The sequence below is a fragment of the Patiria miniata genome, unplaced genomic scaffold (assembly GCF_015706575.1).
Source record: "Patiria miniata isolate m_02_andy unplaced genomic scaffold, ASM1570657v1 HiC_scaffold_8, whole genome shotgun sequence".
Lineage (NCBI taxonomy): Eukaryota > Metazoa > Echinodermata > Asteroidea > Valvatida > Asterinidae > Patiria > Patiria miniata.
The window spans coordinates 13,997,978-14,015,315 of NW_024037075.1; the positions used below are offsets into that span (position 1 = coordinate 13,997,978).

The 17,338-nt window shown below is 39.5% G+C and overlaps 1 pseudogene; it reads left to right on the forward strand.

Moving 5' to 3' along the window:
- The first annotated feature begins 6,314 nt into the window (after positions 1-6,314).
- LOC119719224 lies at positions 6,315-17,282 on the forward strand (annotated as a pseudogene).
- Positions 17,283-17,338: the final 56 nt, after the last annotated feature.

Consider the following 17,338-nt stretch of genomic DNA (forward strand, 5'->3'; position numbering starts at 1 on the left):
AGGCCAGTCAAGAAGCAGCCTTAGTTAAGCTGTTGCCTTCAACAAACCTGTTTTGTTTCTGACCTTACACTACATGTATATGTTTTGATTTTTACACGTTGGACTGAATCAGTTTAGGTCACTCTCAATTATTCATTCCACGCCCTCCCCCCCCCCCCCCCCCAAAAGGCACGCACAAATAAAGGGATAATATGAACAAGCATTGAACTTAATGACCATTTTAAGTGAATAAATATGCATTTGGCCGGTTTGAAACAAGTACATTTAAACCAGCTGTGGTATGGTTGCCAATAATGACCCGGCCGAAGGCGAGGGCCAATATCTGCTTCCAGGCATGCCATGCCCCTAGCCGGTTTGAAACATACAGCCAAGCACAAAGAAATTCCCACTCATAAATACCTTGTAATCAAAAAATCTGCAAAACAAGTCAACAAATCACAAATCAGTGTTAGTTTGTGAAAACAAAAATGTATGGATTGCACGCATCCGGTGCCACAATGTGCCGGCTGTTACTTCGTGAAAACGAAAATAACGTGGTTCTGTAAAAAAAAAAAAGCATGCGTGTTTGGCACCCATGCAGAACTGAGGATTACTCCGTGGTCACGGTGTCGGTAACTGATAACGAATTGCCTACCTCATGCTAAAATGCTGACCTGCAAATCCTGAACGTTGGCAGTGTCCATGAAGTGAATTTTATTGAGGAACATATTTTCATGTTCACTGAACCTGCTATGATACATTATCCGCAACATTGTATTTATAAATTGAATTATCCATGCATGACTTGAATTGCTGGAAGAATTTTGAAAATGTTTACACAATCGAAATGAATTGTGTATATAGAGTTGATTTGTTAGGAAAATATGAAGGTTATGAAAGTAAATGACTTTTTGATGTTTAATGGATTACAATAGCCACATCAGTTTGCTTAGCCTACTGATACGTGTGTTACGCCCCAACTTGGTCGTCGGTCCCAATATATGTTGGGACTGTCCCAACTTGAGTGATCCAGTTGGGCAGCAACATTTTTTCCATGATTTTGTCCAGAAAAACGATGACAAAAGTAAAGTTGGCCCTTGGGATGAGGATTGTCGGGATAGGGCCAGGATGATTGCATGGTCCTACCGCCCGGACAGTAGGACCAAGGGCACACGCTCAGGCCGGGCCTGGGAGCTCAGAGGCAGATCAAACATGTCGTCTTTTTGTAGCAACTTCCAGGAAAGCCGTGTAGAAAATGGCTCAGTTTGTCTGATGACACTGTGCAGCACATGGCCGTGGATGTGCTCATCACCGGCACCTACGCTCGTTGGTAAATGGCGCCCTCTAACATCCATGTATGAGTAGCAGTGCCCAACCCAAGTCAGGCCTGCCCATTGCTGCAACTTGAGTGATCTAGTTTGGCTCAAGTTGGGACAGTCACAACATAAGCTGGGTGCGACGACCAAGTTGGGGCATAGTTGGTTTGCAAATGAACAAAAGTGTGAAAAGTGAGGACCAATTCTCTTTCTTGTTTGATAAGCTGTACGATAATTCACAATGGAAACATTTCCATATCTTTTGTTCATTTCTTCTAGAATCTTGCATCTTATTTTCCTGTGGATTTGTTGTTTTTCATCATTCCAGCATGTGACACACCTGGAGGTCCTGTTGGAGGTCAAACAAAGGTCACCCTGCGAAACGAACACTGGCGATACATCGTTACATGGTGAGTATCATCAATCACGGCATTATTTGAAGTAATGAATTTGAAGTACAATGTATAAGTGAAATTGATTTAAATTCTGAATAAGTTGACTCGATATCAGAATGTTTGATCAGAATGTTTGATGCACCTTATATATTGTTCAGTTAAAATAATTTTGCAAGTTCTTGCAATACAATTGCGTATCTGGCTGGTGCATGTCGCAAAAGAAGTAAAAACCTACGTAAACAATTGTTTATGTCCATTTCGTCTCAAAGAACATGCTTCTCAGCAACTTCCTCACCACAAAAAAGATAACACTTCTGCCGTCCGTATGTTTACTTTCTGGTTTGTTACCTTCAAACTCAGTTTTCTGACGAGACTTGCAAGCTTTCCTTTGCCTAGGTGAAAGCATGCACCGTACCAGTAAATGCAGGATGTATGGTTCCTGCCACTGTAAAGATAATAGCCAATGCTGGAAGAAGTAGGAGCAGTTTACAGCACTGAACATAAAGTCAAATCTCTACATCATTAAAAGGTCACGAAATCATCTTTAGAAAACAGGATCTGATACACCGTGCCCTCTGGAGACGTGTGTACAATAGGGAACAATATGGATTTTACTCAAAAACTAGGAATTTCCAAGGTGGGTTGATGTGTCGCAAATAGAAGAGTTTTTACTCTTGGCCTACTGGTAGTCAACAATGTTATGAAAAGTTATCAAATGTATTAAATTTTACGTACACCAAATTGATGAGTTCACATGGTTCACATAGAGACACATGCACACATTTTGCATTGCACTTCACGTGATCTCTTCACAAGCTACTCATGCTCAGCTCAGCTCGGTTATGTCTCTTTAGACTACATGGCACGAGGGGTGTTAGTCATTGGGACATTTGCTTACTGTTCGTAAGGCCAAAAAAAAAATATTCGGTCTCTGGTCAGACCAAAGTTCCGGAATTGACGCGGCCACGCGGCTTTTTTTTTTTTTTTTTTTTTTTTTTCTTCAAGCTTGGATTGTACAGACAAGGTGGGTACTATTTTGCTTTTTTGGTGTCCTCATGTACATTAGTGTCCTCCATAATTTGCCTTGGTGCTAAATTTCGATCATTTGCCTTGGTGCAATTTCCCATTCCTTGGTGCTCTTTGGTAAAAACAATTGAGGAGGTGCGGAAATAGCGGGCGCTGTTGGAGCTACCGCGGAACATTTTGAAAAAAAAAAAGATCGACGCGCATGATTAAAATCGACGCGCGCGCTGACCAGAGACCGACTTATTTTTTTTTTGGGCCAACATTTAAAATTTTTGTGAGGCATTCTGGCAAAATGCAACGGAACTGGGCACAGTTGTAATCCCTTATATGTCTGCTACACAGATATTAAAGAAATAGTATAAATATTGTGGAGTAGCAGTGTAAACCAACACAAATTGGCATGTTTTTATTTTCACGAATACAAAACTTGAAAATTTAAAGGCCTTTTTTAAGTATTTTACTTTTTTGACATGTCGAGAAACGTGAACTTTAAACAGTCATAACTTGTCAATGGAATATCCGATTGGAGTGCAATGTAAGCAGAATTGTATTCTCTTCTTACTGCCCACAAACCCTCATTTCGACCTCTGCCCAGTTCTGTTTCATTTTGCCAGAATGCCTCACATTGTCGTATCACAATAATACTTGCTTAAACTACGCTTTTGGTCCATGCAAGAATTGTACAGCTCCCCCCCCCCTAATTTTTTTTTTAATTGGACTTTCCACACAATCAAAATGGCGGTGCCTTTTGAACTGAATAAGTTGATGTTGCAATAAACACATATTTTGACATCACAAATTACTGAAAGTAATTAGTTTAAACAAGCTTGCCATGTCAAGGAAGCTCTTTTGTATGTAATTTATTTAAGATGGACAAAGTTATTCCCACTTTGTCGTTTGTTGACACAAAGCTTCATTCAGCAGCCCAACCACACTCCCTTACACAGAGACACTTTTGTTTTTAATACAGTGAAATCTCCAAGTCAAAACCTGTTAACTCAAAAACCCTTCTAACTCAAGCAAAAATTTATTCCCGTCAATTGTTGTTGAATAGAAAATCCATTAGATAACTCAAAACTCTGCTTAACTCAAAATTTGAGCCAACTCTCCCGAGATTTCACTTATCGAGACTCCACTGTAATGAAAATAATGATATCAATATCACATTGATTTTGAGCACTTGAGTAATATTGACTCTAAAGTAGATTCCAAATTGGTTCTGAAATCGTCACAAACAAGTAATGTTCAGTGTAATTAATTAAATCTTGTTTCAATATTATACATGGACTTTAAAGGGTCCACACAATGACTTTTCTTGGGGACACATTTTGTACAACTTTCTACTTCACTTAAATGTATGAAAACAATTTAACATCACAAGTTGGTTAATTTTATTGAAACGTGCACTTCTTTATACATTAAAAATTGTCCATATTTTTGGACATCTGAGGGCGCTATTGCTGTGATGTCATTTCAGGAAGACACTTTTCAGTTTCCAAACTAAATGGGTTTTCTGTTCAAATTATGAACCCCAAAATTTGCTCAGAGGCTTACTGCCATGTATGACACAACAACGAATCACGAAAGAAAATTTACCCCAGCAAAATCCCAAATTCCAGCAACTGTAGCTGTGATTGAGTTTTCTGCCCGGTATGATATCACAGTTTTAATCTATAAGCCCTATGGAAATTCGCAATAGCATAAAAACAAAAAAAGACACAAAAATACCCTGGAATATGTCGAAACAAAAATTGAAAGTAAGGTTAAATTGGACACAAAGGTGCATTTTCAAGGATTGCATTAAAACAAACTACATTACATGGGCCCTTTAATCTTTCCTGATAGATATCAGCAATCACCCAGACGACATTTTAGGCTTGCAGTTTGCAGTCATCGAACCCTAATATCTTAGTTTATTCATAAGGAGCCTTTCTGATTTCTTGAAACCTGGCTCTGAGCAGGAAACCAAAAGACACAATTCATGAACGACCCATTGTCCTCTACCTTTTTCAATCCTTAAAGAAAATATCTTCCCAAACTGTCAGTGACATAAAGAATTCTAAAAGAAACCTTTGCAAGCAAGCTGATTAGAGTGGGACTCGAACCCACGACCTCCTGCTATTCAACAGCTGGATTCTCCAACTTGAGGAATTGAAATCTATGTTTTAAAACATGTCCGTCTTTAATTTGCGGCTGGATTTCTCGGTGAAAGCATCAGGGCTTTGTGCAGGGAAGTGACAGGTTGAAGATGAAATTTAGGTACGTACTTTTTCTCAACATATTTGTAACAATTTAGTTGGACTGTCAGATTGGCTTTTGATTAAAATGGTTCCTCATAAGTGAAAGGCTTGATGCCTTTGTAGAGTTGGTCCAGACATTAGTGCCAGTGTAAGAATGTAGGCCTACATCCAAATAATCATTTCAGCAGTTTGTAATTGCATTTTATTATAGTTTCTCATAATGCTGGTATTTAAATATGTATATTTGCTGTATCACATGTCTTATAATACGTGTACCAAGCTGTGTAGGCATAACATGTACCGATACATGTTGACTAAAGGCTCAAAGGTGAATTAATTTGCATTGAATTGATGCTGAGCTAAGAATAACACTCGTAAACACACCCAAGTGCGTCATTTGATAAAGAAAGTTATCCATTGACCTATTAACTTTGTATTAGGCCTATTCCATGACAGCAGACCAAACTACATGTAAACAGACTTCAGTGTTGACTTAAAATATTTTGGAAAAACCCAGATGTGTTTCTGTAGGCCTACTGGTACAAATGTAGTTTTTATATATATTAAATATAAAATATCAATGCGCGATTTGCCAGGATCTATAACATCCTTTGATTTTTTGCACTTAGATGTATTTAGTACGAAAATAGACTTATAAGGACGATACAAATATTAAAAGTGCATGCATGTGACAGAATATCAACGTCATCTGTGAATCATTAACTTTTAAGGTTTGAGTCAATGCCATATATGGGCATTTATCGAGAGATTAATTTACATAATGTAGTTCCGTCAAGTGGTCATGCGATTGTTGGGTGTGGCAGCTGCAGTGCGTTAGTGTCCTTTTGGATGTCTCTGAATCCACCTGCTTCAAACCTAACTGTAAGTTTTGTCACAGCGATGGTTCATTTCTTTCGTTTTTGGTTCTTAATTTTTTGGTTTTTTGGTTTCATGGATTATACTAAACGTCGGGGGTAACCTATTAAGAAATTTTGCAGTCACATTTTACCAATCTCAACTGTCTGACAGTCAACTGTGCGTTAGTCTGGTGCAGTTTCTACCAGTGACTCAAGACCACTTTTTCTCGAGACCAATTTTTTGTAGGCGCTGGGCACAGTGCCCACTGTGCCTGTTGGGTAATCCGGGCCTGGTTTTACTCCTGATTTGCAAGTTGAATTACAGGGGCCGTATCATAAGTCCGACGCCTCATAGGTCCGATGCCTCATAAGTCTGAAATTTCGGACTTATGAGGCGTCGGACTTATGAGGCATAACATTTATTGATGCAATTTTGTCGGACTTATGAGGCGTCGGACCTATGAGGCGTCGGACTTATAAGCGGACCTCGAATTACATACAAGTCTAGTCTTTATGCCAAAAGTTAATGACATTGGAAGTGCAAGTTTTCATGTTGAAGAATGAGATTGAAGCTGGAATGAAGACCAGTGTGTTACAGCTTTTCATTTATCATTAACAAACAGGACTTCCATTTGTGGCTTCGTTCCGAAAAGTGCAAACTTCTACGATGATAAGATCAGCACACTGCAGGTGGGTGAGGTCTGAGTGTGGATGGGTGACCCAAAGTACCATGGATGCACAATCCGAAGCAGCCTGCCAGACTGATGTCCCTACCACGATGCAACAGGAGGCACAGGTACCCGCCCCCTCAGCTGCAACAGGTGAGTACATTTAGTAGCTAGACCATTTGAATGGGGCTCAATGAGGAAGGAAGGGAGGGGCATTAATTCCCCCACCCCACTCAACTCACACACTCACACACACCCCAAGATTTTTATTGAAGTCGTCAGGTTTCAACTTTGGACAATCAGATTTCTCTATATATCTTCTTTAAAGGTAGACTAGATCATTTGCAGCTATCCAAAATGTAACTGACCAAATTATTTTTTTGAAAGCTTACTTACCGGTAGTTTAAAGATAGTAATGGCACTAAACTTCCTGTGAAATTCCTTCTGGCATGCTGTCATTTTGAAGAAAACACTAAAAGAAGGTCATTACCAAAGATGGTGAATTGATGCATTTTTGGAAATTTCTGTTGGTAGTTGGTCCTATATAATTTGGCGAATCCGTGAATGGCTGAGCATGAGCGTTGACACGGCGGCACGGCGCACATGCGCATGCGGTTGCTATGATTTGTTGGTTCAGTGCGTGACATAGCGTGGCTGCAATCGGCTGCAATCGGCTGCAATCAATTCACAACATGGCACTGCAACTCTTGAATTGAAATAGAGATCCTACCACTTTGTTTTCTCAGAATATACAGCATTCACAGAGCTAAAAGTTCATCAGGTTAGTTGTTATTTTTGTTAAGCACCTGTCTTCAGATTTTGAGAACTTTTGTTGCTTCAAAAGAAACAAATGCAAAAATGACAAATGATCTACTGGTACTCTACCTTTAAAAGTCACAGTTTTCCAAAAACAGATGACAACGAGAGATGAAATCAAGTACATGAATCGTTTTGTTGGTATCCTTTAAAAGGATATTTTAATTCCTCTGATTTTAGATTCACCACAACAGACTGGAGCCATTGGATACATGGGCACAGTCAGCGGTAGCCAGTGCCCTATCATTGTTGGTTCAAGTGGAGTTAGTATCACTTACAGCTCGCCGTCGGATAGAGCAGGTAAATATGATCTTGTTCGTTACACTAATTGATATCTTAGATCAGATGTTAATGTATTTTTTTTTGGGGGGGGAGGAGGTGATCTATTACACAAACATGGACACAAAAGGCAGATTGCCAATTCTGTGAGAGAGTCTCCAATTTCTTTGCTACCACTATAAACCCGTTTGTAATAGAATTTATAACACCTCACCCACAGATTCTGTGTCTTGATTGGCCGAGAGCAAGTCACATGATACTTTCTATTTTTGCTATCTTTCTGTCAAAAGTACTATGCCCATAGCAACCAAAGTACTATACCATTAGCAACCAGAGTATTATTTCCACGGCGAGGTATTTGTGTGCAAATGCATGCTGGTGTGCGCGTTGCGCGTTTTGTTCCAAAGAGAGCGCGCCACAGAGTTGGGTTCAAACATTTCGTGAAGGGGTAGTTTTGAAGAGAAAAATACATTTTCCACCAATTTTGTGTTGAATTTGAAGTCTATTTCAACTGTGTTCAGATTTAAATAATTTAAAATCTTAAAACCAAGCAGAATCTATGGTTGAAGTGTTATACGTGGATCACCTCGGGAGGCTAGTTTTACTACACCACTCGAAGCATTCAATATTTGTATAATAATGGTGAGCACATTAGAAGGGTGCTATTTTATAGCGGGTAAAAAGTCTTGTAATTTGTTCTTTATGAACCCACACCAAATGACGCCCCTTATTGTGTGTGCACATTTTTTTTTAAAAGGTGAATATACATGTAGCTTAATTGTAATGACACATTAATTTTGCATTTATACTTGAATGAATGGAATTAGGGCTGTCCGAAAACATCGAGTACTCCATTTTCATTTGGTCGTCAACTGTATATTCGAAATAGCTTTTTGCCAGTTGGAGTATTCGTAAACAAACAAACTATGCACATTAAAACGACTGTTTTGTTATTTTATTATACTGGTGCTTTATTGTCAGGTGCCACTCTTTTGTCGACGGCGGATTATTGTTAACATCCTTTTAGCAGGTTAAAGCCCTTAGATAGTTATGAAACACTTACTGCAAGTCTGCAAAACACTCCAGCACCCCATATTGATCGCTGCACGCCATTGTAATTGGGACTTTCTTCGTGCAACTTTGTGCCGGTACAGCAACATACAGTTGCAGCTGGCAGTTCCAAATATCTGAATATTCGGTCAAACGCAGTTTCGAGTAATCAGATACTAAGTTACTCGAAATGGACAGCCCTTAATGGAATAATGGAATCATTTTTTTTTTTTGGCTTACACCTGCAGTTACATGTTTTTTTGTCTGATTTTTTTTTGTTGGTGTAACAAAAATATGTGGAAGTACTATAAGGCCAAAAAAAAAAAGTCTCCGGTTTCTGGTATGGAGCTTGCCCAAAAAGTGGTGCGGCGACGCGGCTTTTTTTTTTTTACCTGATTTTTTTGCTTCAAATGTCGGCTGATGACTGCAAATGGTCCCCGACTAAACTAAGTGCAAATATATGGGAGTCCAGAAAGGCCATCAAGCTTATTCGACCATAACCCAATCTAAAAACACGTTAAAATTGCGCAGCAGCAGGATTCCAGTCAAACCAGTGAGTTTGGCGGTTTTGAGACATCATCTTTCATTAAAAAAAAAACTTTTTCATTTTGCCGACGCGCATGGCTTCGGCGACGCGCGCACATACCAGAAACCGGAGACTTTTTTGGGGGCCTAAACCAACATCTGACATTTTGTGTCCAACAGAAGTACAAAAGCCAAAACACTCATTCAATTAATTTTGTTTTTGGCAAATTTATTTGTACGCTGCCTTACTTACGAACTGTAAATCTCAAGTCACCATTTCTTTTACATGTTTCCCTCCATTGAAGAAGATTTTTCAATCGTTTCAGAAACAGTGTTTAACTAAAGTAATACATGTACATGTACATTTGTTATTGGGGTTTAAACATTGTATTCTTAGTGTTGTCTCGATTATGAGAATAAAGCACTCTGGTGGGACTCGAACCCATGACCTTCTGCATTCTATAACATGTACATGTTGCTTTTTGACCTCAATAGGAGTACTTCCACTGAGACCAGACCAACAACCAAGTGGGTGGAATCTCAACCGAGAAGTCGGTAACAAGACCGAAGACATTTTGAGGAAATGTTACAAGACAACGGGGGGTTATGTTCAGTTGAACCCTGGGGCTGCTGATGATCAAAGACCCATTGCTGACATTTACACTAAATTGCGGGTTAGAACAAAGAAAGGTACTTTAGAAGAAGAATACTCGGACGAGACTGTATTTTCCACAGAGTATGAGAACATATTGAAAGATTGGCCTGAGACAGAGTTCAATCGTGCTATTTTATTTGGCATTGGTGGTGTCGGGAAGTCAACCATTTTTGACAAGATTGCATATGACTGGGCTGATGAGGCATGTGAAATCCTGAAAAGATTCAAGCTTGTCTTTCTGTTAAAAATGTATGCCCTGTTTCAAGAATCTGATCTTGTTGATTCCATTTTTGATCAACTTTTAGGCGTAAAGTCAGGAGTAGCCAAAAATGAACTTGATAAATTCATTCAGGACAACTCAGATAAAGTCTTGATACTTTTGGATGGTTTTGATGAAATGAGGACCAAAACACTTGATGCAGCCTCATTCGGGTCTACCCTAAAAGCACTTAGCAGAACAGAATACAGGGATTGTTTCATTATTGTGTCAACACGCCCCTCTCATCTTGAGAAACTGAAATCACTTGTCCATTATCCTTGCACACACGTAGAGGTTCTGGGGTTTACCAAGGAGGATGTTGATAAATACATTCGCAAATTCTATTACGAACATCCTGATAGCAGCAATGCACTGATCCAAAAGATTGCAAAGTCCAACACACTCTGTGATTTTGCAACAATTCCTATGATGCTCCTTCTCATGTGTTTGTTGTGGAAGGAGAATAAACAACTGCCCAAAACAACTTCACGCCTCTTCACTGAGGCAGTTGATTACATGTTCATAAGAAAAAGATATAGCTCCGAAGATGCATCAAAAGCAGTGATTGCTATAGGGAAAACTGCACTCAGTGGATTTGTAAGTGCTGAACAGAATTTCACATTTCAAAAAGACGAGTTTGAACCAAATATGCTGGAATTGGCACTGAAAGTAGGTATCCTAACCCAGCAGAGAGTTATCAAAAACCTCCAATGCCACAACAACATACAATTCATGCACAAGACTATTCAGGAATTCTGTGCTGGGAAATACTTGCAAAGTGTACATATTTCAAACCAGGGATTTGTAAAGCGTTCAGTGCACACAGTTGTTCCATTCGGAGAATTTCAAAACAATTTAAGGCAACTATGTCAGACAATTGAGGGTGTTGTTTCAAATGATTTCCTTTTGCGTTTTTGTTGTGGTGACAATGAAAAGTGTATGACTGACATTGTAAAATTGCTTGTTGGTAAGTTCAAGAAGCGAGATAAGCTCGGGTACATGTGCCGAAAAACTGTTGCACTAGCAATTGGTAGACAATGTTTTTTTGAAAGCCAATGCCAAAAGGTCCCAGTGTGTCTCACCAGCAACTCACTCATCCCATCAGATATCAAGGTGGCTTACAATAATGAATTCCGCATTCTCATATACTTTCTTGAAATCATCTGTAGGTCAGAAGTCCAGGTGCCACAACTGTCACGCATTGAAACTATTTGGATTTATTCTGTGTCTCCAGTCAGTGGTTTAGCCTTCGCCCTGGGTTACATGGAAAACCTCAGGCATCTGAGGCTCTACTGGTGTCCTTTAGTGAAGGGTGAGCTTGAGAAAATCCTGTCATCACTGAAATGCAACAATCTCTTGACCAGTCTTGACATAGAGGGTTGCAATACATTGGGAGGTAGAGCTGTAGAATGGGCCTCTCGTATCAAACACTTGACAAGCCTTGAGATACTTGCAGTAAGGTGGTCCAAACATCAGAGCACAGACATTCAACACATTGCCTCAGCTGTACATTACATGCCCAGACTGACTGACTTGAATCTTTGGGGCAACGAGACATTGGGCAGATCCGCTGGCTTGTGGGCCAAGGAATTGCCCAAAATGAAGCACTTAAATAAGCTGTACCTGAGCTTTTGCGGTTTGACACAGTCAGACATTCCACACATTGCCTCGGCTGTAGGTAACATGCCCAGACTGACTGACTTGAATCTTGGTGGCAACACGTCATTGGGTGAATGTGCTGCATTGTGGGCCAAGGAATTGCCCAAAATGATGCACTTAAATAAGCTGGACCTGAACCGGTGCGATTTGACACAGTCAGACATTCCACACATTGCCTCGGCTGTAGGTAACATGCCCAGACTGACTGTGTTGAAACTTGGTAGCAACTGGGCATTGCATGGATGGGATGAGTTACAGTCCCTCTTCCCATCACTTAGGGTTGCATTGTAATTCTCTCTTGCCAAGCTCGCTCTAGAATTACATGTACTAGGCATAACAATATCAAAATGATCACATTCTCTGTGAAAGGAAATGAAATTTACAAGAAAATCAACAAAACTTAGAGTGCCTAATGTTTCAATCCTAAGCAGGACCATTCTCAAAGGCAAACATTGTAAGACATTCTTGATGTAGGTCAGTAGGGTTGCACAGCATGTAAGACAATTAGCTGTTCACTATCTACATAAAACAATAATGAAGAATGTGAAATATTCAGGAATTGTGCAATGAAAAAACACATCATCAACAAACAAACAAACAAACACCCCCAAGAAACCTAACACAAAAAAAACAAAAAAACAGATAATTAAAAAATGTGTCATTCCAGGATGCCTGTTTGGAATTTAAAGGGAATATACAACATTTGCAAACTTAAAAAACAACACCTTCCAAATTGTTATGAAAAACCTTACTGGAGTGTCAATGAATGCCAGTCTTAAGCATCCTGTAAAATCGTGGCACCTCGTATGCTGACATTTTTAAGAAAAGTGGTATTTTTGTATCAGCGTTGGGAAAAAAAGTGTGTGTGTTTTTTTTTAAACTTCCCCAAATTTATTATGTTTAGTTAGTCTACAACCAGACTACAAGAACATGGTTGGTTTTCTTGGGTTTTTTTTCCTGCACCTAAGAACACAGAAACTTCAAACAAGTCAGTGTAACAATTTTTGCCATAAAATACTAACCCCCCAAATCTATCCATTTCTAAAAATTACAGCAAAAGCAAATGTTGCATATTATCTTTAAAGATAAACATCATAACGCATTCTGGATTCAGATGGTCAGTAGGGTCACACTGTGTGTAAGATAATTAGCTGTTCACCCTCTACATACATGTATGACACTGTAGTTTGTCATCAAAGTCAAACTGACACTCTTAAATTCCCGGGTCAGATATAACCTTGCATCCGGGACAGACTGGAACTGACACTCCAAAAACAGATAATTAAAAATGTGTTATAACAAACATCATTTATAACACATTCTCAATTCAGATGGTCAGTAGGGTCATACTGTGTGTAAGACAATTAGCTGTTCACCCTCTACATATGACACTGTAGTTTGTCATCAAAGTCAAACTGACACTCTTAAAGTCCTGGTTTTATAACCCTACATCCGGGTCAGATTGGACCTGACCCCTTGTGGGTCAAAATAATTTGTTTTGGTCAAATGGCCAGAAAGGTGACTCAAGAGAAGCGTTATTTTGACCTGGAAAAGTGTCAGGTCAAATCTGACCCAGTTTTGGGTCGAATCTGACCCGAGACTTTTTAGAGTGTCTATGATTTGCTGACTGGGTCAATAAGAATGGACAAAGAATTTGTAGATTCGTGCTAAAAATGGACAGGGCGAATCTTGCACAAATCTACAGTTCCAAGTCTATATCCTCTGACTTAAACTATTTCTTAAACAACAGTTTATGCAAAGAGGATCCCTGGTCTACCACAATCTCCTCGTTTGTGAATAAGTGTAGATTCCACATCTGGAAACTTTTTGAAGTGACAAACAAAATGACTGTAGACCTCAAATCTTTACGTGTGTGCACGAAAACATCACTAATTCGAAAACCCAGTGGATATATGGTATTTGTTGATTTCTGAGGCTGTATGGGTGGTTTGGTCCATTTCCAAGTTGAGACTTGTTGACCTGACAACAGTTGTATATATATCACCTTAAAACAATGAAAAGTTTTGTGATTAATTCAACCTAAGATGGTGAATACATGTACATTTTGTAAATAAAATTATATTTTTGGAAACTCGTTAGCCAAGTGGCTTTATTGTACTTAACAGGCATGCAACTTTTCCTGGGATCCCCTGATTTCCTCGTTTTTTTTACTTCTCATGAATGCCATTACAAATTGAAAAACACTGCACAAAGTCTTGTGTGGTTTGGAATGTTCTCGTTTTTTTCTTCTTCTAAATTCCCAGTTGCATGCCTGACTTAAGTAATACGGTTAAAACAATTAAGTATTACCAGGAGTAGTTTTTGGATTATTCCATCCACCAATTAATGACTTTTTTGGTAAATATTTGTTTTGAAAAGAATGTTTATGTTATATTTTATGTATATTTTGTTTAAACTTTGGGGTGGAGGTTGGTGGGAAGATCAGTTTTAAAAACTGCAAAAGATGATATAACTGATTTGACCGACATTGAAAGGGGGGGGGGTACCTAAGCAATTGTTTTTGGGATTGTATTCCTAGAAAATTTAAAACTACTAAATGAAATACGAAGACAAAGGATTGGTTTTTTTTTTCAAGTAAACCCCAAAAGACAACTCACAAGGGGCATTAGAATTGTTTTCATATATATTTCAAGCCGAAGAATATAATGACATATTTGGATGTTAATAGTGTGTGATATGTCAATTCTCTGTCGATTTCACAAAGTTTTTATTTATATATTTTTTTTCATTTATATATGTAATCATACATTAATTGACCCGTTATTGTTTTAAACATAATACAAAAATTCTCATTTTTTGGCAAGTAGGGCCAAGTCCAAGAAAAGTCCCATATGTAACGTACCATCTTTATCTCAAAGACTAACACAAATTCGTGTGGGTACGGTATTCTCCTTTCAGATGCCCAACAGTAGAATACAAAAACACACTGATCCAATTGCTTTTTAGACGGTTAAATTTTCTGGGACATAATTATAACGTGTGTGAAATCTTGATGGAGTAGATATATGGATTGCATTCAGGTTTCATATTAAAATACATGATGTTAGTATCTCACAATTGTTTCTGGTGTTATAATTATTTTTGGCTCAATCACAGTTTGTTCTTTGCATCTTGCCTTAAGATGAGTATGTGAGGAAGAGTGTATTATAGTGTGTTTACTTTCCATTTCCTCAGAATTGAATGGTTGAAACCCACCATCATCCATGTCTTCTCTGACTGATATTCGCCCCCATATAAAGCATGCCCCCATAAAAAGTTCGCCCGCCCCCAATCACCCCCCTCCCCCATAAAAAAATGTTGCATCCGTAGGAAAGCACAGCCATTTGAGTTACCATGATTAGCTGGATATTACATAAAGTCACTTTTTTCCGGCGATTTCGTGCTTGTTTTTCACCAAAACTCCCTCAAGGAGCTGTTTATTGTAACGTCCTTCATGTAATGTAGCCATGGTATTCGTTTTGAACAGCGCCCCCATGGGAAGATGGTGTCCACCCCCCCCCCCCCCACCCCCCACTATTTGATTTTACGAAAGGTGGGTGTCTGGTGAAAAAAGCCTGTGTACCTTTCAGCACAGATGAAATTTTTGGGCGCCCCTCCATTGTAACCTCAACCCCCCCCCCCACACGCCCCCCCCTCCCCCCAGGATGAGACCCTGCAGTTACGCCGCTGAACAGAATCCATACTAAATGGAATCCTTAATCATTCTCATTTATGTGAAAGGAATAACAAAATGAGATGGAAATAGTTTCAGAAAACTATATTCATGTCAAAATGTTTCAGCTCTGCAATAATCAGAAACATACCGCAAGGATTAACTCAATAAATAACTGTGCCCTCATGTGTAAGGTATATGACACACATGGGTGTGTTTTAGCCTGATTCAATGACCCGTGGACAAAATTGATTTTCTTGAATTACTCTGTATGTCCCGAAGCACGAAAGCAAAATTGATGAGGTAAATGATTGATTCTTTAAATTGCTTTATACATGTACTTGTCTTTAAGTTGACGAAAAAAAGTTCCTTTTTACAAGGTACCCATCTTTTTGACTCGCCTAGTACAACTTATGTTGAACTGGGGCCCTGAAGTACACTTTTGCTCAGCGACATTAATTTATGAGAAATTTCCTTCCTATTGTTAGGGACATTAGGACCGAGTTTGTGGGGACTTCCTGCTGTCCCCATAATAATTATCACTCAACAGGTGTGTGGTCCCCAATGAACAATACTGTGCGGGATTGTTCAGTGTGGTGTTGATGTACAGATTGGGAACTGTGATACAATAGTACTTCATTTTTATTACAACTTTATAAGGTACCGTTACAGGCTTGCGCAGATCCATTTGGGGGCTTTGAGGGTCAAAAAATCCCCCCCCCCCCTGCTCACAATTTTTTTTACAAAATTGACAATTATACTACTAATATTTACCCATATGCCTGCCTGTCCGCAACACTCGACACAGGCAAGCCAGCGGGGGTAAGGGGGTAATTGTACACCGTGCGATATAGTGTGCCTGATCTGATCGTCAGATTTGAACAGTGTCGGATTTGAACAGCGCCCCCATTGGAAGAATGGTACCAGGCCCCAGGAGTGTCCTGAAAAAAAAACACCTGACAACATTTCAGCACTGATTTGCTGATTAAACAAAAAGCTGACGGGCCTGAACCCCCCCCCCCCCTGCAAAAAATCCTGAATCCACCCCTGATAGGTCTGTATTTTTATGCCCTGTCGGTGAACGATGGCACCTACAATTCAACCTTGGTAAAACGGTACGCCAGAAGGGAAATTCTGTACAACTTTTGAGCAATTGAATCAAAAAGAGCTATATTCCTCCATGGTTAACAATATTTTTTTCTTTCCATTGTTATTCAGTACAGGCTTGAACTGTGCTTTCCAGTGAACCAAAATGCTCCCCAGCTGCAAAACAGGGCTTCTCATCTTAACCTCACCGATAAACCAACTCATCAAACGAATCAGTCCGATACTGTGCCATGCCGCCAGCTGCATATTGAAAACACTCTACGTACAGCTGCATCCCGGCCTTGACCTCGAACTTACTGGAACCGTACAAACAGAGACCGATTCCCGTTACGCAAGATGTCTGCGCAACCATCATTGTAATCTATGCAATTAGTCAGCACAGCTACAAGGGCAAGATGTCAGAGTACTCGTAAACAATATCAGCAACCGGTCTGGCACCTTGCCTACCACTAGAATTCTCAAAGGAGATGTCGGTCTGTACTGCTCCGCTCTAAACAATCTCCAAGCGTTACTCAAGTCGTGGTTTGTAGTGCCAACAAATCCTGTTGTGGAAGTAATACCAGAGTCTGTCTGGACAAATGTGGACAGTTCTCCACCAGTCGATGCTGATGGGATTGAAGTAGAATCTTCGCCGATTAAGAGCTACGGAAGTGTTCTAGGAGGAACGTTTGATCGCATCCACGCTGGACATAAAATCCTGCTGAGTTAGTCGGCGATGAGAGCAGAAGAGAAGATTACAGTTGGTTTTACTGTCCGACATGTCCGTGCTGCAACGTAAGAACGCATGAAATCAAGTATAAAACAACCTATATTACTTCCTTTCCCTTCATTGGC